The sequence below is a fragment of the Narcine bancroftii genome, unplaced genomic scaffold (assembly GCF_036971445.1).
Source record: "Narcine bancroftii isolate sNarBan1 unplaced genomic scaffold, sNarBan1.hap1 Scaffold_159, whole genome shotgun sequence".
NCBI classification, from domain to species: Eukaryota; Metazoa; Chordata; class Chondrichthyes; order Torpediniformes; family Narcinidae; genus Narcine; species Narcine bancroftii.
Window position 1 is genome coordinate 5,022,754 of NW_027211894.1, and position 23,647 is coordinate 5,046,400.

The following is a 23,647-nucleotide window of genomic DNA, read 5'->3' on the forward strand; positions in this document are numbered from 1 at the left end:
GATTCCGAACATCTGATTCCCTGCCTCTGATTCCCCATCTCTGATTCCCCATATCTGATTCCCCGCCTCTGTTTCCCCGCCTCTGATTCCCCGCCTCTGTTTCCCAAAATCTAAGTCCCCGCCTCTGATTCCCCAACTCTGATTCCCCACCTCTGATTCCCCAGCTCTGATTCCCCATATCTGATTCCCAGCCTCTGTTTCCCCGCCTCTGATTCCCCGCCTCTGTTTCCCCATATCTGATTCCCGGACTCTGATTCCCCGCCTCTGATTCCCTGCCTCTGATTCCCCATCTCCGATTCCGCACATCTGATTCCCTGCCTCTGATTCCCCGCCTCTGATTCCCCGCCTCTGATTCCCTGCCTCTGATTCCCAACCTCTGATTCCCCACCTCTGATTCCCCGTGTTTGATTCCCCGCCTCTGTTTCCCCGCCTCTGTTTCCCCGCCTCTGATTCCCCAACTCTAATTCCCCGCCTCTGATTCCCCAGCTCTGATTCCACGCCTCTGATACCCCGTGTTTGATTCCCTGCCTCTGATTCCCGGCCTCTGATTCCCCATCTCTGATTCACCGCCTTTGATTCGCCACCTCTGATTCCCCATATCAGATTCCCCGCCTCTGTTTCCCCGCCTCTGATTCCCCGCCTCTGATTCCCCATATCTCATTCCCTGCCTCTGAATCCCCATCTCTGATTCCCGGACTCTGATTCCCCACCTCTGATTCCCGGCCTCTTATTCCCGGCATCTGATTCCGGCCTCTGATTCCCGGCCTCTGATTCCCTGCTTCTGATTCTGATTCCCTGCCTTTGGTTCCCCATCTCTGATTCCGCACATCTGATTCCCTGCCTCTGATTCCCCATCCCTGATTCCCCATATCTGATTCCCCGCCTCTGTTTCCCCGCCTCTGATTCCACGCCTCTGTTTCCCAACATCTAAGTCCCCGCCTCTGATTCCCCAACTCTGATTCCCCACCTCTGTTTCCCCGCCCCTGATTCCCCGCCTCTGTTTCCCCATATCTGATTCCCCGCCTCTGATTCCCAACTATGATTCCCCGCCTCTTATTCACCAGCTCTGATTCCCTGCCTCTGATTCCCCGCGTTCTATTCCCTGCCTCTGATTCCCCGCCTGTGATTCCCCATCACTGATTCACCACCTCTGATTCCCCACCACTGATTCCCCATATCTAATTCCCCGCCTCTGTTTGCCCGCCTCTGATTCCCCGCCTCTGTTTCCCCATATCTGATTAACCGCCTCTGAATCCCCAACTCTGATTCCCTGCCTCTGATTCCCCAGCTTCATTCCCCGCCTTTGATTCCCCCCGTCTGATTCCCAGCCTCTGAAACCCCGTGTCTGATAACCTGCCTCTGATTCCCCGCCTCTGATTCCCCATCTCAGATTCACCGCCTCTGATTCCCCACCTCTGATTCCCCATCTCTGATTCCGCACATCCGATTCCCTGCCTCTGATTCCCCGACTCTGATTCCCCACCTCTGATTCCCCAGCTCTGATTCCCCGCCTCTGATTCCCCAACTCTGATTCCCCGCCTCTGATTCCCCAGCTCTGATTCCCCGCCTCTGATTCCCCGTGTTTGATCCCCTGCCTCTGATTCCCCAGCTCTGATTCCCCATCTCTGATTCACCGCCTTTGATTCGCCACCTCTGATTCCCCATATCTGATTCCTCGCCACTGTTTCCCCGCCTCTGATTCCCCGCCTCTGATTCCCCATATCTCATTCCCCGCCTCTGATTCCCCATCTCTGATTCCCGGACTCTGATTCCCCACCTCTGATTCCCGACCTCTTATTCCCGGCATCTGATTCCGGCCTCTGATTCCCGGCCTCTGATTCCCTGCTTCTGATTCTGATTCCCTGCCTCTGATTCCCCATTTCTGATTCCGCACATCTAATTCCCTGCCTCTGATTCCCCACCTCTGATTCCCCATATCTGAATCCCCGCCTCTGTTTCCCCGTCTCTGATTCCCCGCCTCTGTTTCCCCATATCTAAGTCCCCGCCTCTGATTCCCCAACTTTGATTCCCCACCTCTGATTCCCCAGCTCTGATTCCCCGCCTCTGATTCCCCACATCTGATTCCCCATACCTGATTCCCAGCCTCTGTTTCCCCGCCTCTGATTCCCCGCTTCTGTTTCCCCATATCTGATTCCCGGCCTCTGATTCCCCGCCTCAGATTCCCCGCCTCTGATTCCCTGCCTCTGATTCCCCATCTCCGATTCCGCACATCTGATTCCCTGCCTCTCATTCCCCGCCTCTGATTCCCCGCCTCTGATTCCCTGCCTCTGATTCCCAACCTCTGATTCCCCACCTCTGATTCCCCGTGTTTGATTCCCCGCCTCTGTCTCCCCGCCTCTGATTCCCCGCCTCTGATTCCCCAACTCTAATTCCCCGCCTTTGATTCCCCATATCTGATTCCCCGCCTCTGTTTCCCCGCCTCTGATTCCCCGCCCCTGTTTCCCCATATCTGATTCCCTGCCTCTGATTCCCCAACTTTGATTCCCAGACTCTGATTCCCCAGCTCTGATTCCCCGCCTCTGATTCCCCGCATCTGATTCCCTGCATCTGATTCCAAGCCTCTGATCCCCTGCCTCTGATTCCCAACCTCTGATTCCCCACATCTGATTCCCCATACCTGATTCCCAGCCTCTGTTTCCCCGCCTCTGATTCCCCGCTTCTGTTTCCCCATATCTGATTCCCGGCCTCTGATTCCCCGCCTCTGATTCCCCGCCTCTGATTCCCTGCCTCTGATTCCCCATCTCCGATTCCGCACATCTGATTCCCTGCCTCTCATTCCCCGCCTCTGATTCCCCGCCTCTGATTCCCTGCCTCTGATTCCCAACCTCTGATTCCCCACCTCTGATTCCCCGTGTTTGATTCCCCGTCTCTGTTTCCCCGCCTCTGATTCCCCGCCTCTGATTCCCCAACTCTAATTCCCCGCCTCTGATTCCCCATATCTGATTCCCCGCCTCTGTTTCCCCGCCTCTGATTCCCCGCCCCTGTTTCCCCATATCTGATTCCCTACCTCTGATTCCCCAACTTTGATTCCCAGACTCTGATTCCCCAGCTCTGATTCCCCGCCTCTGATTCCCCGCATCTGATTCCCAGCATCTGATTCCAAGCCTCTGATCCCCTGCCTCTGATTCCCAACCTCTGATTCCCCACCTCTGATTCCCCATATCTGATTCCCAGCCTCTGTTTCCCCGCCTCTGATTCCCCGCCTCTGTTTCCCCATATCTGATTCCCGGCCTCTGATTCCCCGCATCTGATTCCCCGCCTCTGATTCCCTGCCTCTGATTCCCCAACTTTGATTCCCAGCCTCTGATTCCCCAGCTCTGATTCCCCGCCTCTGATTCCCCGCATCTGATTCCCTGCATCTGATTCCAAGCCTCTGATTCCCTGCCTCTGATTCCCAACCTCTGATTCCCGACCTCTGATTCCCCATATCTGATTCCCCGCCTCTGTTTCCCCGCCTCTGATTCCCCGCCTCTGTTTCCCCATATCTGATTCCCCGCCTCTGATTCCCCAACTCTGATTCCCCGCCTCTGATTCCCTGCCTCTGATTCCCCATCTCCGATTCCGCACATCTTATTCCCTGCCTCTCATTCCCCGCCTCTGATTCCCCGCCTCTGATTCCCCGCCTCTGATTCTCCATATCTCATTCCCCGCCTCTGAATCCCCATCTCTGATTCCCGGACTCTGATTCCCCACCTCTGATTCCCGGCCTCTTATTCCCAGCATCTGATTCCAGGCCTCTGATTCCAGGCCTCTGACTCCCCGCTTCTGATTCTGATTCCCTGCCTCTGATTCCCCATCTCTGATTCCGCACATCTGATTACCTGCCTCTGATTCCCCACGTCTGATTCCCCATATCTGATTCCCCGCCTCTGTTTCCACGCCTCTGATTCCCCTCCTCTGTTTCCCCATATCTAATTCCCCACCTCTGATGCCCCAACTCTGATTCCCCGCCTCTGATTCCACAGCTCTGATTCCCCGCCTCTGATTCCCCGCATCCGATTCCCCATATCTGATTCCCCGCATCTGTTTCCCCGCCCCTGATTCCCCGCCTCTGTTTCCCCATATCTGATTATCCGCCTCTGATTCCCAACTATGATTCCCCGCCTCTGAATCCCCGCGTCTGATTCCCTGCCTCTGCTTCCCCGCCTCTGATTCCCCAACTCTGATTCCCCGCCTCTGATTCCCCAGCTCTGATTCCCCGCCTCTGATTCCCCGTGTTTGATTCCCTGCCTCTGATTCCCGGCCTCTGATTCCGCATCTCTGATTCACCGCCTTTGATTCGCCACCTCTGATTCCCCATATCTGATTCCCCGCATCTGTTTCCCCGCCTCTGATTCCCCGCCTCTGATTCCCCATATCTCATTCCCCGCCTCTAAATCCCCATCTCTGATTCCCGGACTATGATTCCCCACCTCTGATTCCCGGCCTCTTATTCCCGGCATCTGATTCCGGCCTCTGATTCCCGGCCTCTGATTCCCTGCTTCTGATTCTGATTCCCTGCCTCTGATTCCCCATCTCTGATTCCGCACATCTGATTCCCTGCCTCTGATTCCCCACCTCTGATTCCCCATATCTGATTCCCCGCCTCTGTTTCCCCGCCTCTGATTTCCCGCCTCTGTTTCCCAATATCTAAGTCCCCGCCTCTGATTCCCCAACTCTGATTCCCCGCCTCTGATTCCCCGCATCTGATTCCCTGCATCTGATTCCAAGCCTCTGATTCGCTGCCTCTGATTCCCAACCTCTGATCCCCCACCTCTGATTCCCCATATCTGATTCCCCGCCTCTGTTTCCCCGCCTCTGATTCCCCACCTCTGTTTCCCCATATCTGATTCCCGGCCTCTTATTCCCCGCCTCTGATTCCCCACCTGTGATTCCCTACCTCTGATTCTCCATCTCCGATTCCGCACATCTGATTCCCTGCCTCTGATTCCCCGCCTCTGATTCCCTGCCTCTGATTCCGAACCTCTGATTCCCCACCTCTGATTCCCCATATCTGATTCCCCGCCTCTGTTTCCCCGCCTCTGATTCCCCTCCTCTGATTCCCCAACTCTAATTCCCCGCCTCTGATTCCCCAGCTCTGATTCCCCGTGTTTGATTCCCTGCCTCTGATTCCCTGCCCTGATGCGCCATCTCTGTTTCACCGCCTTTGATTTGCCACCTCTGATTCCCCATATCTGATTCGCCGCCTCTGTTTCGCCGCCTCTGATTCCCTGCCTCTGATTCCCAACCTCTGATTCCACACCTCTGATTCCCCATATCTGATTCTCCGCCTCTGTTTACCCGCCTCTGATTCCCTGCCCTTGTTTCCCCATATCTGATTCCCTGCCTCTGATTCCCCAACTCTGATTCCCCACCTCTGATTCCCCAGCTCCGATTCCCCGCCTCTGATTCCCCGCATCTGATTCCCTGCATCTGATTCCAAGCCTCTGATTCGCAGCCTCTGATTCCCAACCTCTGATTCCCCACCTCTGATTCCCCATATCTGATTCCCCGCCTCTGTTTCCCCGCCTCTGATTCCCCACCTCTGTTTCCCCATATCTGATTCCCGGCCTCTGATTCCCCGCCTCTGATTCCCCACCTCTGATTCCCTACCTCTGATTCCCCATCTCCGATTCCGCACATCTGATTCCCTGCCTCTGATTCCCCGCCTCTGATTCCCTGCCTCTGATTCCGAACCTCTGATTCCCCACCTCTGATTCCCCATATCTGATTCCCCGCCTCTGTTTCCCCGCCTCTGATTCCCCTCCTCTGATTCCCCAACTCTAATTCCCCGCCTCTGATTCCCCAGCTCTGATTCCCCGTGTTTGATTCCCTGCCTCTGATTCCCTGCCCTGATTCCCCATCTCTGTTTCACCGCCTTTGATTCGCCACCTCTTATTCCCCATATCTGATTCCCCGCCTCTGTTTCGCCGCCTCTGATTCCCTGCCTCTGATTCCCAACCTCTGATTCCACACCTCTGATTCCCCATATCTGATTCCCCGCCTCTGTTTCCCCGCCTCTGATTCCCTGCCCTTGTTTCCCCATATCTGATTCCCTGCCTCTGATTCCCCAACTCTGATTCCCCGCCTCTGATTCCCCAGCTCTGATTCCCCGCCTCTGATTCCCCGTGTTTGATTCCCTGCCTCTGATTCCCGGCCTCTGATTCCGCATCTCTGATTCACCGCCTTTGATTCACCACCTCTGATTCCCCATATCTGATTCCCCGCATCTGTTTCCCCGCCTCTGATTCCCCGCCTCTGATTCCCCATATCTCATTCCCCGCCTCTGAATCCCCATCTCTGATTCCCGGACTCTGATTCCCCACCTCTGATTCCCGGCCTCTTATTCCCGGCATCTGATTCCGGCCTCTGATTCCCGGCCTCTGATTCCCTGCTTCTGATTCTGATTCCCTGCCTCTGATTCCCCATCTCTGATTCCGCACATCTGATTCCCTGCCTCTGATTCCCCACCTCTGATTCCCCATATCTGATTCCCCGCCTCTGTTTCCCCGCCTCTGATTTCCCGCCTCTGTTTCCCAATATCTAAGTCCCCGCCTCTGATTCCCCAACTCTGATTCCCCACCTCTGATTCCCCAGCTCTGATTCCCCGCCTCTGATTCCCCGCATCTGATTCCCTGCATCTGATTCCAAGCCTCTGATTCGCTGCCTCTGATTCCCAACCTCTGATTCCCCACCTCTGATTCCCCATATCTGATTCCCCACCTCTGTTTCCCCGCCTCTGATTCCCCACCTCTGTTTCCCCATATCTGATTTCCGGCCTCTTATTCCCCGCCTCTGATTCCCCACCTCTGATTCCCTACCTCTGATTCCCCATCTCCGATTCCGCACATCTGATTCCCTGCCTCTGATTCCCCGCCTCTGATTCCCTGCCTCTGATTCCGAACCTCTGATTCCCCACCTCTGATTCCCCATATCTGATTCCCCGCCTCTGTTTCCCCGCCTCTGATTCCCCTCCTCTGATTCCCCAACTCTAATTCCCCGCCTCTGATTCCCCAGCTCTGATTCCCCGTGTTTGATTCCCTGCCTCTGATTCCCTGCCCTGATTCCCCATCTCTGTTTCACCGCCTTTGATTTGCCACCTCTGATTCCCCATATCTGATTCCCCGCCTCTGTTTCGCCGCCTCTGATTCCCTGCCTCTGATTCCCAACCTCTGATTCCACACCTCTGATTCCCCATATCTGATTCCCCGCCTCTGTTTCCCCGCCTCTGATTCCCTGCCCTTGTTTCCCCATATCTGATTCCCTGCCTCTGATTCCCCAACTCTGATTCCCCACCTCTGATTCCCCAGCTCTGATTCCCCGCCTCTGATTCCCCGCATCTGATTCCCTGCATCTGATTCCAAGCCTCTGATTCGCTGCCTCTGATTCCCAACCTCTGATTCCCCACCTCTGATTCCCCATATCTGATTCCCCGCCTCTGTTTCCCCGCCTCTGATTCCCCACCTCTGTTTCCCCATATCTGATTCCCGGCCTCTTATTCCCCGCCTCTGATTCCCCACCTCTGATTCCCTACCTCTGATTCCCCATCTCCGATTCCGCACATCTGATTCCCTGCCTCTGATTCCCCGCCTCTGATTCCCTGCCTCTGATTCCGAACCTCTGATTCCCCACCTCTGATTCCCCATATCTGATTCCCCGCCTCTGTTTCCCCGCCTCTGATTCCCCTCCTCTGATTCCCCAACTCTAATTCCCCGCCTCTGATTCCCCAGCTCTGATTCCCCGTGTTTGATTCCCTGCCTCTGATTCCCTGCCCTGATTCCCCATCTCTGTTTCACCGCCTTTGATTCGCCACCTCTTATTCCCCATATCTGATTCCCCGCCTCTGTTTCGCCGCCTCTGATTCCCTGCCTCTGATTCCCAACCTCTGATTCCACACCTCTGATTCCCCATATCTGATTCCCCGCCTCTGTTTCCCCGGCTCTGATTCCCTGCCCTTGTTTCCCCATATCTGATTCCCTGCCTCTGATTCCCCAACTCTGATTCCCCGCCTCTGATTCCCCAGCTCTGATTCCCCGCCCCTGATTTCCCGTGTTTGATTCCCTGCCTCTGATTCTGATTCCCTGCCTTTGATTCCCCATCTCTGATTCCGAACATCTGATTCCCTGCCTCTGATTCCCCATCTCTGATTCCCCATATCTGATTCCCCGCCTCTGTTTCCCCGCCTCTGATTCCCCGCCTCTGTTTCCCAAAATCTAAGTCCCCGCCTCTGATTCCCCAACTCTGATTCCCCACCTCTGATTCCCCAGCTCTGATTCCCCATATCTGATTCCCAGCCTCTGTTTCCCCGCCTCTGATTCCCCGCCTCTGTTTCCCCATATCTGATTCCCGGACTCTGATTCCCCGCCTCTGATTCCCTGCCTCTGATTCCCCATCTCCGATTCCGCACATCTGATTCCCTGCCTCTGATTCCCCGCCTCTGATTCCCCGCCTCTGATTCCCTGCCTCTGATTCCCAACCTCTGATTCCCCACCTCTGATTCCCCGTGTTTGATTCCCCGCCTCTGTTTCCCCGCCTCTGTTTCCCCGCCTCTGATTCCCCAACTCTAATTCCCCGCCTCTGATTCCCCAGCTCTGATTCCACGCCTCTGATACCCCGTGTTTGATTCCCTGCCTCTGATTCCCGGCCTCTGATTCCCCATCTCTGATTCACCGCCTTTGATTCGCCACCTCTGATTCCCCATATCAGATTCCCCGCCTCTGTTTCCCCGCCTCTGATTCCCCGCCTCTGATTCCCCATATCTCATTCCCTGCCTCTGAATCCCCATCTCTGATTCCCGGACTCTGATTCCCCACCTCTGATTCCCGGCCTCTTATTCCCGGCATCTGATTCCGGCCTCTGATTCCCGGCCTCTGATTCCCTGCTTCTGATTCTGATTCCCTGCCTTTGGTTCCCCATCTCTGATTCCGCACATCTGATTCCCTGCCTCTGATTCCCCATCTCTGATTCCCCATATCTGATTCCCCGCCTCTGTTTCCCCGCCTCTGATTCCACGCCTCTGTTTCCCAACATCTAAGTCCCCGCCTCTGATTCCCCAACTCTGATTCCCCACCTCTGTTTCCCCGCCCCTGATTCCCCGCCTCTGTTTCCCCATATCTGATTCCCCGCCTCTGATTCCCAACTATGATTCCCCGCCTCTTATTCACCAGCTCTGATTCCCTGCCTCTGATTCCCCGCGTTCTATTCCCTGCCTCTGATTCCCCGCCTGTGATTCCCCATCACTGATTCACCACCTCTGATTCCCCACCACTGATTCCCCATATCTAATTCCCCGCCTCTGTTTGCCCGCCTCTGATTCCCCGCCTCTGTTTCCCCATATCTGATTCCCCGCCTCTGAATCCCCAACTCTGATTCCCTGCCTCTGATTCCCCAGCTTCATTCCCCGCCTTTGATTCCCCCCGTCTGATTCCCAGCCTCTGAAACCCCGTGTCTGATAACCTGCCTCTGATTCCCCGCCTCTGATTCCCCATCTCAGATTCACCGCCTCTGATTCCCCACCTCTGATTCCCCATCTCTGATTCCGCACATCCGATTCCCTGCCTCTGATTCCCCGACTCTGATTCCCCACCTCTGATTCCCCAGCTCTGATTCCCCACCTCTGATTCCCCAACTCTGATTCCCCGCCTCTGATTCCCCAGCTCTGATTCCCCGCCTCTGATTCCCCGTGTTTGATCCCCTGCCTCTGATTCCCCAGCTCTGATTCCCCATCTCTGATTCACCGCCTTTGATTCGCCACCTCTGATTCCCCATATCTGATTCCTCGCCACTGTTTCCCCGCCTCTGATTCCCCGCCTCTGATTCCCCATATCTCATTCCCCGCCTCTGATTCCCCACCTCTGATTCCCGACCTCTTATTCCCGGCATCTGATTCCGGCCTCTGATTCCCGGCCTCTGATTCCCTGCTTCTGATTCTGATTCCCTGCCTCTGATTCCCCATTTCTGATTCCGCACATCTAATTCCCTGCCTCTGATTCCCCACCTCTGATTCCCCATATCTGAATCCCCGCCTCTGTTTCCCCGTCTCTGATTCCCCGCCTCTGTTTCCCCATATCTAAGTCCCCGCCTCTGATTCCCCAACTTTGATTCCCCACCTCTGATTCCCCAGCTCTGATTCCCCGCCTCTGATTCCCCACATCTGATTCCCCATACCTGATTCCCAGCCTCTGTTTCCCCGCCTCTGATTCCCCGCTTCTGTTTCCCCATATCTGATTCCCGGCCTCTGATTCCCCGCCTCAGATTCCCCGCCTCTGATTCCCTGCCTCTGATTCCCCATCTCCGATTCCGCACATCTGATTCCCTGCCTCTCATTCCCCGCCTCTGATTCCCCGCCTCTGATTCCCTGCCTCTGATTCCCAACCTCTGATTCCCCACCTCTGATTCCCCGTGTTTGATTCCCCGCCTCTGTCTCCCCGCCTCTGATTCCCCGCCTCTGATTCCCCAACTCTAATTCCCCGCCTTTGATTCCCCATATCTGATTCCCCGCCTCTGTTTCCCCGCCTCTGATTCCCCGCCCCTGTTTCCCCATATCTGATTCCCTGCCTCTGATTCCCCAACTTTGATTCCCAGACTCTGATTCCCCAGCTCTGATTCCCCGCCTCTGATTCCCCGCATCTGATTCCCTGCATCTGATTCCAAGCCTCTGATCCCCTGCCTCTGATTCCCAACCTCTGATTCCCCACATCTGATTCCCCATACCTGATTCCCAGCCTCTGTTTCCCCGCCTCTGATTCCCCGCTTCTGTTTCCCCATATCTGATTCCCGGCCTCTGATTCCCCGCCTCTGATTCCCCGCCTCTGATTCCCTGCCTCTGATTCCCCATCTCCGATTCCGCACATCTGATTCCCTGCCTCTCATTCCCCGCCTCTGATTCCCCGCCTCTGATTCCCTGCCTCTGATTCCCAACCTCTGATTCCCCACCTCTGATTCCCCGTGTTTGATTCCCCGTCTCTGTTTCCCCGCCTCTGATTCCCCGCCTCTGATTCCCCAACTCTAATTCCCCGCCTCTGATTCCCCATATCTGATTCCCCGCCTCTGTTTCCCCGCCTCTGATTCCCCGCCCCTGTTTCCCCATATCTGATTCCCTACCTCTGATTCCCCAACTTTGATTCCCAGACTCTGATTCCCCAGCTCTGATTCCCCGCCTCTGATTCCCCGCATCTGATTCCCAGCATCTGATTCCAAGCCTCTGATCCCCTGCCTCTGATTCCCAACCTCTGATTCCCCACCTCTGATTCCCCATATCTGATTCCCAGCCTCTGTTTCCCCGCCTCTGATTCCCCGCCTCTGTTTCCCCATATCTGATTCCCGGCCTCTGATTCCCCGCATCTGATTCCCCGCCTCTGATTCCCTGCCTCTGATTCCCCAACTTTGATTCCCAGCCTCTGATTCCCCAGCTCTGATTCCCCGCCTCTGATTCCCCGCATCTGATTCCCTGCATCTGATTCCAAGCCTCTGATTCCCTGCCTCTGATTCCCAACCTCTGATTCCCGACCTCTGATTCCCCATATCTGATTCCCCGCCTCTGTTTCCCCGCCTCTGATTCCCCGCCTCTGTTTCCCCATATCTGATTCCCCGCCTCTGATTCCCCAACTCTGATTCCCCGCCTCTGATTCCCTGCCTCTGATTCCCCATCTCCGATTCCGCACATCTTATTCCCTGCCTCTCATTCCCCGCCTCTGATTCCCCGCCTCTGATTCCCCGCCTCTGATTCCGCACATCTGATTCCCCGCCTCTGTTTCCCCAGATCTAATTCCCCACCTCTGATGCCCCAACTCTGATTCCCCGCCTCTGATTCCCCGCCTCTGATTCCCCGCCTCTGATTCCCCAACCCTGATTCCCCGCCTCTGATTTCCCCGCCTCTGATTCCCCGCCTCTGATTCCCTGCCTCTGATTCCCAACCTCTGCTTCCCCACCTCTGATTCCCTGTGTTTGATTCCCCGCCTCTGTTTCCCCGCCTCTGATTCCCCGCCTCTGATTCCCCAACTCTAATTAACCGCCTCTGATTCCCCATATCTGATTCCCTGCCTCTGTTTCCCCGCCTCTGATTCCCCGCCCCTGTTTCCCCATATCTGATTCCCTGCCTCTGATTCCCCAACTTTGATTCCCAGCCTCTGATTCCCCAGCTCTGATTCCCCGCCTCTGATTCCCCGTGTTTGATTCCCTGCCTCTGATTCCCCGCCTCTGATTCCCCATCTCTGATTCACAGCCTTTGATTCGCCACCTCTGATTCCCCATATCTGATTCCCCACCTCTGTTTCCCCACCTCTGATTCCCCGCCTCTGATTCTCCATATCTCATTCCCCGCCTCTGACTCCCCATCTCTGATTCCCGGACTCTGATTCCCCACCTCTGATTCCCGGCCTCTTATTCCCAGCATCTGATTCCCCGCCTCTGATTCACCGCCTCTGATTCCCGGCCTCTGATTTCCCGCCTCTGATTCCCCATATCTGATTCCCCACCTCTGTTTCCCCGCCTCTGATTCCCCACCTCTGATTAACAATATCTGATTCCCCGCCTCTGATTCCCCACCTCTGATTCCCCGCCTCTGATTCGCCAGCTATGATTCCCCACCTCTGATTCCCCGCGTCTGATTCCCTGCCTCTGATTCCCCGCCTCTGATTCCACATCTCTGATTCACCACCTCTGATTCCCAGCGTCTGATTCCCCGCCTCTGATTCCCCATCTCTGAGTCCCCATTTCTGATTCCCCATCTCTGATTCCCCAATTCTGATTCCCCGCCTCTGATTCCCCAGCTCTGAATCCTCGCCTCTGATTCCCTGACTCTGATTCCCAACATCTGATTCCCCACCTCTGAATTCCCATATTGATTCCCTGTCTCTGATTCCCCGCCTCTGATTCCCCAACTCTGATTCCCCGCCTCTGATTCCCCAGCTCTGATTCCCCGCCTCTTATTCCCCGTGTTTGATTCCCTGCCTCTGATTCCCGGCCTCTGATTCCCCATCTCTGATTCACCGCCTTTCATTCGCCACCTCTGATTCCCCATATCTGATTCCCCGCCTCTGTTTCCCCGCCTCTGATTCCCCGCCTCTGATTCCCCATATCTCATTCCCCGCCTCTGAATCCCCATCTCTGATTCCCGGACTCTGATTCCCCACCTCTGATTCCCGGACTCTTATTCCCGGCATCTGATTCCGGCCTCTGATTCCTGGCCTCTGATTCCCTGCTTCTGATTCTGAATCCCTGCCTCTGAATCCCCATCTCTGATTGCGCACATCTGATTCCCTGCCTCTGATTCCCCACCTCTGATTCCCCATATCTGTTTTCCCGCCTCTGTTTCCCCGCCTCTGATTCCCCGCCTCTGTTTCCCAATATCTAAGTCCCCGCCTCTGATTCCCCAACTCTGATTCCCCAACTCTGATTCTCCAGCTCTGATTCCCCGCCTCTGATTCCCCGCATCTGATTCCCTGCATCTGATTCCAAGCCTCTGATTCCCTGCATCTGATTCCCAACCTCTGATTCCCCACCTCTGATTCCCCATATCTGATTCCCCGCCTCTGTTTCCCCGCCTCTGATTCCCCGCCTCTGTTTCCCCATATCTGATTCCCGGCCTCTGATTCCCCGCCTCTGATTCCCCGCCTCTGATTCCCTGCCTCTGATTCCCCATCTCCGATTCCGCACATCTGATACCCTGCCTCTGATTCCCCGCCTCTGATTCCCCGCCTCTGATTCCCTGCCTCTGATTCCCAACATCTGATCCCCACCCCTGATTCCCCATATCTGATTCCCCGCCTCTGTTTCCCCGCCTCTGATTCCCCTCCTCTGATTCCCCAACTCTAATTCCCCGCCTCTGATTCCCCAGCTCTGATTCCCCGTGTTTGATTCCCTGCCTCTGATTCCCTGCCCTGATTCCCCATCTCTGTTTCACCGCCTTTGATTCGCCACCTCTGATTCCCCATATCTGATTCCCCGCCTCTGTTTCCCCGCCTCTGATTCCCTGCCTCTGATTCCCAACCTCTGATTCCACACCTCTGATTCCCCATATCTGATTCCCCGCCTGTGTTTCCCCACCTCTGATTCCCCGCCCCTGTTTCCCCATATCTGATTCCCCGTCTCTGATTCCCCAACCCTGATTCCCCGCGTCTGATTCCCCAGCTCTGATTCCCCGCCTCTGATTCCCCGTGTTTGATTCCCTGCCTCTGATTGCCCGCCTCTGATTCCCCATCTCTGATTCACCGCCTTTGATTCGCCACCTCTGATTCCCCATATCTGATTCCCCGCCTCTGTTTCCCCGCCTCTGATTCCCTGCCTCTGATTCCCAACCTCTGATTCCACACCTCTGATTCCCCATATCTGATTCCCCGCCTCTGAATCCCCAACTCTGATTCCCTGCATCTAATTCCCCAGCTCTGATTCCCCGCCTCTGATTCCCCGTGTCTGATTTCCTGCCTCTGATTCCCCGCCTCTGATTACCCATGTCTGATTCACCGCCTCTGATCCCCCACCTCTGATTCCCCATCTCTGATTCCGCACATCCGATTCCCTGCCTCTGATTCCCCGCCTCTGATTCACCGCCTCTGATTCCCGGCCTCTGATTTCCCGCCTCTGATTCCCCATATCTGATTCCCCACCTCTGTTTCCCCGCCTCTGATTCCCCACCTCTGATTAACGATATCTGATTCCCCGCCTCTGATTCCCCACCTCTGATTCCCCGCCTCTGATTCGCCAGCTATGATTGCCCACCTCTGATTCCCCGCGTCTGATTCCCTGCCTCTGATTCCCCGCCTCTGATTCCACATCTCTGATTCACCACCTCTGATTCCCAGCGTCTGATTCCCCGCCTCTGATTCCCCATCTCTGATTCCCCATTTCTGATTCCCCATCTCTGATTCCCCAATTCTGATTCCCCGCCTCTGATTCCCCAGCTCTGAATCCTCGCCTCTGATTCCCTGACTCTGATTCCCAACATCTGATTCCCCACCTCTGAATTCCCATATTGATTCCCTGTCTCTGATTCCCCGCCTCTATTTCCCCAACTCTGATTCCCCGCCTCTGATTCCCCAGCTCTGATTCCCCGCCTCTGATTCCCCGTGTTTGATTCCCTGCCTCTGATTCCCGGCCTCTGATTCCCCATCTCTGATTCACCGCCTTTCATTCGCCACCTCTGATTCCCCATATCTGATTCCCCGCCTCTGTTTCCCCGCCTCTGATTCCCCGCCTCTGATTCCCCATATCTCATTCCCCGCCTCTGAATCCCCATCTCTGATTCCCGGACTCTGATTCCCCACCTCTGATTCCCGGACTCTTATTCCCGGCATCTGATTCCGGCCTCTGATTCCTGGCCTCTGATTCCCTGCTTCTGATTCTGATTCCCTGCCTCTGATTCCCCATCTCTCATTGCCCGCCTCTGATTCCCCATCTCTGATTCACCGCCTTTGATTCGCCACCTCTGATTCCCCATATCTGATTCCCCGTCTCTGTTTCCCCGCCTCTGATTCCCCGCCTCTGATTCCCCATATCTCATTCCCCGCCTCTGAATCCCCATCTCTGATTCCCGGACTCTGATTCCCCACCTCTGATTCCCGGCCTCTTATTCCCGGCATCTGATTCCGGCCTCTGATTCCCGGCCTCTGATTCCCTGCTTCTGATTCTGATTCCCTGCCTCTGATTCCCCATCTCTGATTGCGCACATCTGATTCCCTGCCTCTGATTCCCCACCTCTGATTCCCCATATCTGATTCCCCGCCTCTGTTTCCCCGCCTCGGATTCCCCGCCTCTGTTTCCCAATATCTAAGTCCCCGCCTCTGATTCCCCAACTCTGATTCCCCACCTCTGATTCTCCAGCTCTGATTCCCCGCCTCTGTTTCCCCATATCTAAGTCCCCGCCTCTGATTCCGCAACTCTTATTCCCCACCTCTGATTCCCCAGCTCTGATTCCCCGCCTCTGATTCCCTGCATCTAATTCCCCAGCTCTGATTCCCCGCCTCTGATTCCCCGTGTCTGATTTCCTGCCTCTGATTCCACGCCTCTGATTACCCATGTCTGATTCACCGCCTCTGATTCCCCACCTCTGATTCCCCATCTCTGATTCCGCACATCCCATTCCCTGCCTCTGATTCCCCGCCTCTGCTTCCCCGCCTCAAATTCCCCATGTCTGATTCACCGCCTCTGATTCCCCACCTCTGATTCCCCATCTCTGATTCCGCACATCCGATTCCCTGCTTCTGATTCCCCGCCTCTGATTCACAGCCTCTGATTCCCCAGCTCTGATTCCCCGCCTCAGATTCCCCGCGTCTTATTCCCTGCTTCTGATTCTGATTCCCTGCCTCTGATTCCCCATCTCTGATTCCGCACATCTGATTCCCTGCCTCTGATTCCCCACCTCTGATTCCCCATATCTGATTCCCCGCCTCTGTTTCCCCGCCTCTGATTCCCCGCCTCTGTTTCCCCATATCTAAGTCCCCGCCTCTGATTCCCCAACTCTGATTCCCCACCTCTGATTCCCCATATCTGATTCCCCGCCTCTGTTTCCCCGCCTCTGATTCCCCGCCACTGTTTCCCCATATCTGATTCCCCGCCTCTGAATCCCCAACTCTGATTCCCTGCATCTAATTCCCCAGCTCTGATTCCCCGCCTCTGATTCCCCGTGTCTGATTTCCTGCCTCTGATTCCCCGCCTCTGATTACCCATGTCTGATTCACCGCCTCTGATTCCCCACCTCTGATTCCCCATCTCTGATTCCGCACATCCGATTCCCTGCCTCTGATTCCCCGCCTCTGATTCACCGCCTCTGATTCCCGGCCTCTAATTTCCCGCCTCTGATTCCCCATATCTGATTCCCCACCTCTGTTTCCCCGCCTCTGATTCCCCAGCTCTGATTAACAATAGCTGATTCCCCGCCTCTGATTCCCCACCTCTGATTCCCCGCCTCTGATTCGCCAGCTATGATTCCTCACCTCTGATTCCCCGCGTCTGATTCCCTGCCTCTGATTCCCCGCCTCTGATTCCACATCTCTGATTCACCACCTCTGATTCCCAGCGTCTGATTCCCCGCCTCTGATTCCCCATCTCTGATTCCCCATTTCTGATTCCCCATCTCTGATTCCCCAATTCTGATTCCCCGCCTCTGATTCCCCAGCTCTGAATCCTCGCCTCTGATTCCCTGACTCTGATTCCCAACATCTGATTCCCCACCTCTGAATTCCCATATTGATTCCCTGTCTCTGATTCCCCGCCTCTGATTCCCCAACTCTGATTCCCCGCCTCTGATTCCCCAGCTCTGATTCCCCGCCTCTGATTCCCCGTGTTTGATTCCCTGCCTCTGATTCCCGGCCTCTGATTCCCCATCTCTGATTCACCGCCTTTCATTCGCCACCTCTGATTCCCCATATCTGATTCCCCGCCTCTGTTTCCCCGCCTCTGATTCCCCGCCTCTGATTCCCCATATCTCATTCCCCGCCTCTGAATCCCCATCTCTGATTCCCGGACTCTGATTCCCCACCTCTGATTCCCGGACTCTTATTCCCGGCATCTGATTCCGGCCTCTGATTCCTGGCCTCTGATTCCCTGCTTCTGATTCTGAATCCCTGCCTCTGATTCCCCATCTCTGATTGCGCACATCTGATTCCCTGCCTCTGATTCCCCACCTCTGATTCCCCATATCTGTTTTCCCGCCTCTGTTCCCCGCCTCTGATTCCCCGCCTCTGTTTCCCAATATCTAAGTCCCCGCCTCTGATTCCCCAACTCTGATTCCCCACCTCTGATTCTCCAGCTCTGATTCCCCGCCTCTGATTCCCCGCATCTGATTCCCTGCATCTGATTCCAAGCCTCTGATTCCCTGCATCTGATTCCCAACCTCTGATTCCCCACCTCTGATTCCCCATATCTGATTCCCCGCCTCTGTTTCCCCGCCTCTGATTCCCCGCCTCTGTTTCCCCATATCTGATTCCCGGCCTCTGATTCCCCGCCTCTGATTCCCCGCCTCTGATTCCCTGCCTCTGATTCCCCATCTCCGATTCCGCACATCTGATACCCTGCCTCTGATTCCCCGCCTCTGATTCCCCGCCTCTGATTCCCTGCCTCTGATTCCCAACATCTGATCCCCACCCCTGATTCCCCATATCTGATTCCCCGCCTCTGTTTCCCCGCCTCTGATTCCCCTCCTCTGATTCCCCAACTCTAATTCCCCGCCTCTGATTCCCCAGCTCTGATTCCCCGTGTTTGATTCCCTGCCTCTGATTCCCTGCCCTGATTCCCCATCTCTGTTTCACCGCCTTTGATTCGCCACCTCTGATTCCCCATATCTGATTCCCCGCCTCTGTTTCCCCGCCTCTGATTCCCTGCCTCTGATTCCCAACCTCTGATTCCACACCTCTGATTCCCCATATCTGATTCCCCGCCTGTGTTTCCCCACCTCTGATTCCCCGCCCCTGTTTCCCCATATCTGATTCCCCGTCTCTGATTCCCCAACCCTGATTCCCCGCGTCTGATTCCCCAGCTCTGATTCCCCGCCTCTGATTCCCCGTGTTTGATTCCCTGCCTCTGATTGCCCGCCTCTGATTCCCCATCTCTGATTCACCGCCTTTGATTCGCCACCTCTGATTCCCCATATCTGATTCCCCGCCTCTGTTTCCCCGCCTCTGATTCCCTGCCTCTGATTCCCAACCTCTGATTCCACACCTCTGATTCCCCATATCTGATTCCCCGCCTCTGAATCCCCAACTCTGATTCCCTGCATCTAATTCCCCAGCTCTGATTCCCCGCCTCTGATTCCCCGTGTCTGATTTCCTGCCTCTGATTCCCCGCCTCTGATTACCCATGTCTGATTCACCGCCTCTGATTCCCCACCTCTGATTCCCCATCTCTGATTCCGCACATCCGATTCCCTGCCTCTGATTCCCCGCCTCTGATTCACCGCCTCTGATTCCCGGCCTCTGATTTCCCTCCTCTGATTCCCCATATCTGATTCCCCACCTCTGTTTCCCCGCCTCTGATTCCCCACCTCTGATTAACGATATCTGATTCCCCGCCTCTGATTCCCCACCTCTGATTCCCCGCCTCTGATTCGCCAGCTATGATTGCCCACCTCTGATTCCCCGCGTCTGATTCCCTGCCTCTGATTCCCCGCCTCTGATTCCACATCTCTGATTCACCACCTCTGATTCCCAGCGTCTGATTCCCCGCCTCTGATTCCCCATCTCTGATTCCCCATTTCTGATTCCCCATCTCTGATTCCCCAATTCTGATTCCCCGCCTCTGATTCCCCAGCTCTGAATCCTCGCCTCTGATTCCCTGACTCTGATTCCCAACATCTGATTCCCCACCTCTGAATTCCCATATTGATTCCCTGTCTCTGATTCCCCGCCTCTATTTCCCCAACTCTGATTCCCCGCCTCTGATTCCCCAGCTCTGATTCCCCGCCTCTGATTCCCCGTGTTTGATTCCCTGCCTCTGATTCCCGGCCTCTGATTCCCCATCTCTGATTCACCGCCTTTCATTCGCCACCTCTGATTCCCCATATCTGATTCCCCGCCTCTGTTTCCCCGCCTCTGATTCCCCGCCTCTGATTCCCCATATCTCATTCCCCGCCTCTGAATCCCCATCTCTGATTCCCGGACTCTGATTCCCCACCTCTGATTCCCGGACTCTTATTCCCGGCATCTGATTCCGGCCTCTGATTCCTGGCCTCTGATTCCCTGCTTCTGATTCTGATTCCCTGCCTCTGATTCCCCATCTCTCATTGCCCGCCTCTGATTCCCCATCTCTGATTCACCGCCTTTGATTCGCCACCTCTGATTCCCCATATCTGATTCCCCGTCTCTGTTTCCCCGCCTCTGATTCCCCGCCTCTGATTCCCCATATCTCATTCCCCGCCTCTGAATCCCCATCTCTGATTCCCGGACTCTGATTCCCCACCTCTGATTCCCGGCCTCTTATTCCCGGCATCTGATTCCGGCCTCTGATTCCCGGCCTCTGATTCCCTGCTTCTGATTCTGATTCCCTGCCTCTGATTCCCCATCTCTGATTGCGCACATCTGATTCCCTGCCTCTGATTCCCCACCTCTGATTCCCCATATCTGATTCCCCGCCTCTGTTTCCCCGCCTCGGATTCCCCGCCTCTGTTTCCCAATATCTAAGTCCCCGCCTCTGATTCCCCAACTCTGATTCCCCACCTCTGATTCTCCAGCTCTGATTCCCCGCCTCTGTTTCCCCATATCTAAGTCCCCGCCTCTGATTCCGCAACTCTTATTCCCCACCTCTGATTCCCCAGCTCTGATTCCCCGCCTCTGATTCCCTGCATCTAATTCCCCAGCTCTGATTCCCCGCCTCTGATTCCCCGTGTCTGATTTCCTGCCTCTGATTCCACGCCTCTGATTACCCATGTCTGATTCACCGCCTCTGATTCCCCACCTCTGATTCCCCATCTCTGATTCCGCACATCCCATTCCCTGCCTCTGATTCCCCGCCTCTGCTTCCCCGCCTCAAATTCCCCATGTCTGATTCACCGCCTCTGATTCCCCACCTCTGATTCCCCATCTCTGATTCCGCACATCCGATTCCCTGCTTCTGATTCCCCGCCTCTGATTCACAGCCTCTGATTCCCCAGCTCTGATTCCCCGCCTCAGATTCCCCGCGTCTTATTCCCTGCTTCTGATTCTGATTCCCTGCCTCTGATTCCCCATCTCTGATTCCGCACATCTGATTCCCTGCCTCTGATTCCCCACCTCTGATTCCCCATATCTGATTCCCCGCCTCTGTTTCCCCGCCTCTGATTCCCCGCCTCTGTTTCCCCATATCTAAGTCCCCGCCTCTGATTCCCCAACTCTGATTCCCCACCTCTGATTCCCCATATCTGATTCCCCGCCTCTGTTTCCCCGCCTCTGATTCCCCGCCACTGTTTCCCCATATCTGATTCCCCGCCTCTGAATCCCCAACTCTGATTCCCTGCATCTAATTCCCCAGCTCTGATTCCCCGCCTCTGATTCCCCGTGTCTGATTTCCTGCCTCTGATTCCCCGCCTCTGATTACCCATGTCTGATTCACCGCCTCTGATTCCCCACCTCTGATTCCCCATCTCTGATTCCGCACATCTGATTCCCTGCCTCTGATTCCCCGCCTCTGATTCACCGCCTCTGATTCCCGGCCTCTAATTTCCCGCCTCTGATTCCCCATATCTGATTCCCCACCTCTGTTTCCCCGCCTCTGATTCCCCAGCTCTGATTAACAATAGCTGATTACCCGCCTCTGATTCCCCACCTCTGATTCCCCGCCTCTGATTCGCCAGCTATGATTCCTCACCTCTGATTCCCCGCGTCTGATTCCCTGCCTCTGATTCCCCGCCTCTGATTCCACATCTCTGATTCACCACCTCTGATTCCCAGCGTCTGATTCCCCGCCTCTGATTCCCCATCTCTGATTCCCCATTTCTGATTCCCCATCTCTGATTCCCCAATTCTGATTCCCCGCCTCTGATTCCCCAGCTCTGAATCCTCGCCTCTGATTCCCTGACTCTGATTCCCAACATCTGATTCCCCACCTCTGAATTCCCATATTGATTCCCTGTCTCTGATTCCCCGCCTCTGATTCCCCAACTCTGATTCCCCGCCTCTGATTCCCCAGCTCTGATTCCCCGCCTCTGATTCCCCGTGTTTGATTCCCTGCCTCTGATTCCCGGCCTCTGATTCCCCATCTCTGATTCACCGCCTTTCATTCGCCACCTCTGATTCCCCATATCTGATTCCCCGCCTCTGTTTCCCCGCCTCTGATTCCCCGCCTCTGATTCCCCATATCTCATTCCCCGCCTCTGAATCCCCATCTCTGATTCCCGGACTCTGATTCCCCACCTCTGATTCCCGGACTCTTATTCCCGGCATCTGATTCCGGCCTCTGATTCCTGGCCTCTGATTCCCTGCTTCTGATTCTGAATCCCTGCCTCTGATTCCCCATCTCTGATTGCGCACATCTGATTCCCTGCCTCTGATTCCCCACCTCTGATTCCCCATATCTGTTTTCCCGCCTCTGTTTCCCCGCCTCTGATTCCCCACCTCTGATTCTCCAGCTCTGATTCCCCGCCTCTGATTCCCCGCATCTGATTCCCTGCATCTGATTCCAAGCCTCTGATTCCCTGCATCTGATTCCCAACCTCTGATTCCCCACCTCTGATTCCCCATATCTGATTCCCCGCCTCTGTTTCCCCGCCTCTGATTCCCCGCCTCTGTTTCCCCATATCTGATTCCCGGCCTCTGATTCCCCGCCTCTGATTCCCCGCCTCTGATTCCCTGCCTCTGATTCCCCATCTCCGATTCCGCACATCTGATACCCTGCCTCTGATTCCCCGCCTCTGATTCCACGCCTCTGATTCCCTGCCTCTGATTCCCAAAATCTGATCCCCACCTCTGATTCCCCATATCTGATTCCCCGCCTCTGTTTCCCCGCCTCTGATTCCCCTCCTCTGATTCCCCAACTCTAATTCGCCGCCTCTGATTCCCCAGCTCTGATTCCCCGTGTTTGATTCCCTGCCTCTGATTCCCTGCCCTGATTCCCCATCTCTGTTTCACCGCCTTTGATTCGCCACCTCTGATTCCCCATATCTGATTCCCCGCCTCTGTTTCCCCGCCTCTGATTCCCTGCCTCTGATTCCCAACCTCTGATTCCACACCTCTGATTCCCCATATCTGATTCCCCGCCTGTGTTTCCCCACCTCTGATTCCCCGCCCCTGTTTCCCCATATCTGATTCCCCGCCTCTGATTCCCCAACCCTGATTCCCCGCCTCTGATTCCCCAGCTCTGATTCCCCGCCTCTGATTCCCCGTGTTTGATTCCCTGCCTCTGATTGCCCGCCTCTGATTCCCCATCTCTGATTCACCGCCTTTGATTCGCCACCTCTGATTCCCCATATCTGATTCCCCGTCTCTGTTTCCCCGCCTCTGATTCCCCGCCTCTGATTCCCCATATCTCATTCCCCGCCTCTGAATCCCCATCTCTGATTCCCGGACTCTGATTCCCCACCTCTGATTCCCGGCCTCTTATTCCCGGCATCTGATTCCGGCGTCTGATTCCCGGCCTCTGATTCCCTGCTTCTGATTCTGATTCCCTGCCTCTGATTCCCCATCTCTGATTGCGCACATCTGATTCCCTGCCTCTGATTCCCCACCTCTGATTCCCCATATCTGATTCCCCGCCTCTGTTTCCCCGCCTCGGATTCCTCGCCTCTGTTTCCCAATATCTAAGTCCCCGCCTCTGATTCCCCAACTCTGATTCCCCACCTCTGATTCTCCAGCTCTGATTCCCCGCCTCTGTTTCCCCATATCTAAGTCCCCGCCTCTGATTCCGCAACTCTTATTCCCCACCTCTGATTCCCCAGCTCTGATTCCCCGCCTCTGATTCCCTGCATCTAATTCCCCAGCTCTGATTCCCCGCCTCTGATTCCCCGTGTCTGATTTCCTGCCTCTGATTCCACGCCTCTGATTACCCATGTCTGATTCACCGCCTCTGATTCCCCACCTCTGATTCCCCATCTCTGATTCCGCACATCCCATTCCCTGCCTCTGATTCCCCGCCTCTGATTCCCCGCCTCAAATTCCCCGTGTCTGATTCACCGCCTCTGATTCCCCACTTCTGATTCCCCATCTCTGATTCCGCACATCCGATTCCATGCTTCTGATTCCCCGCC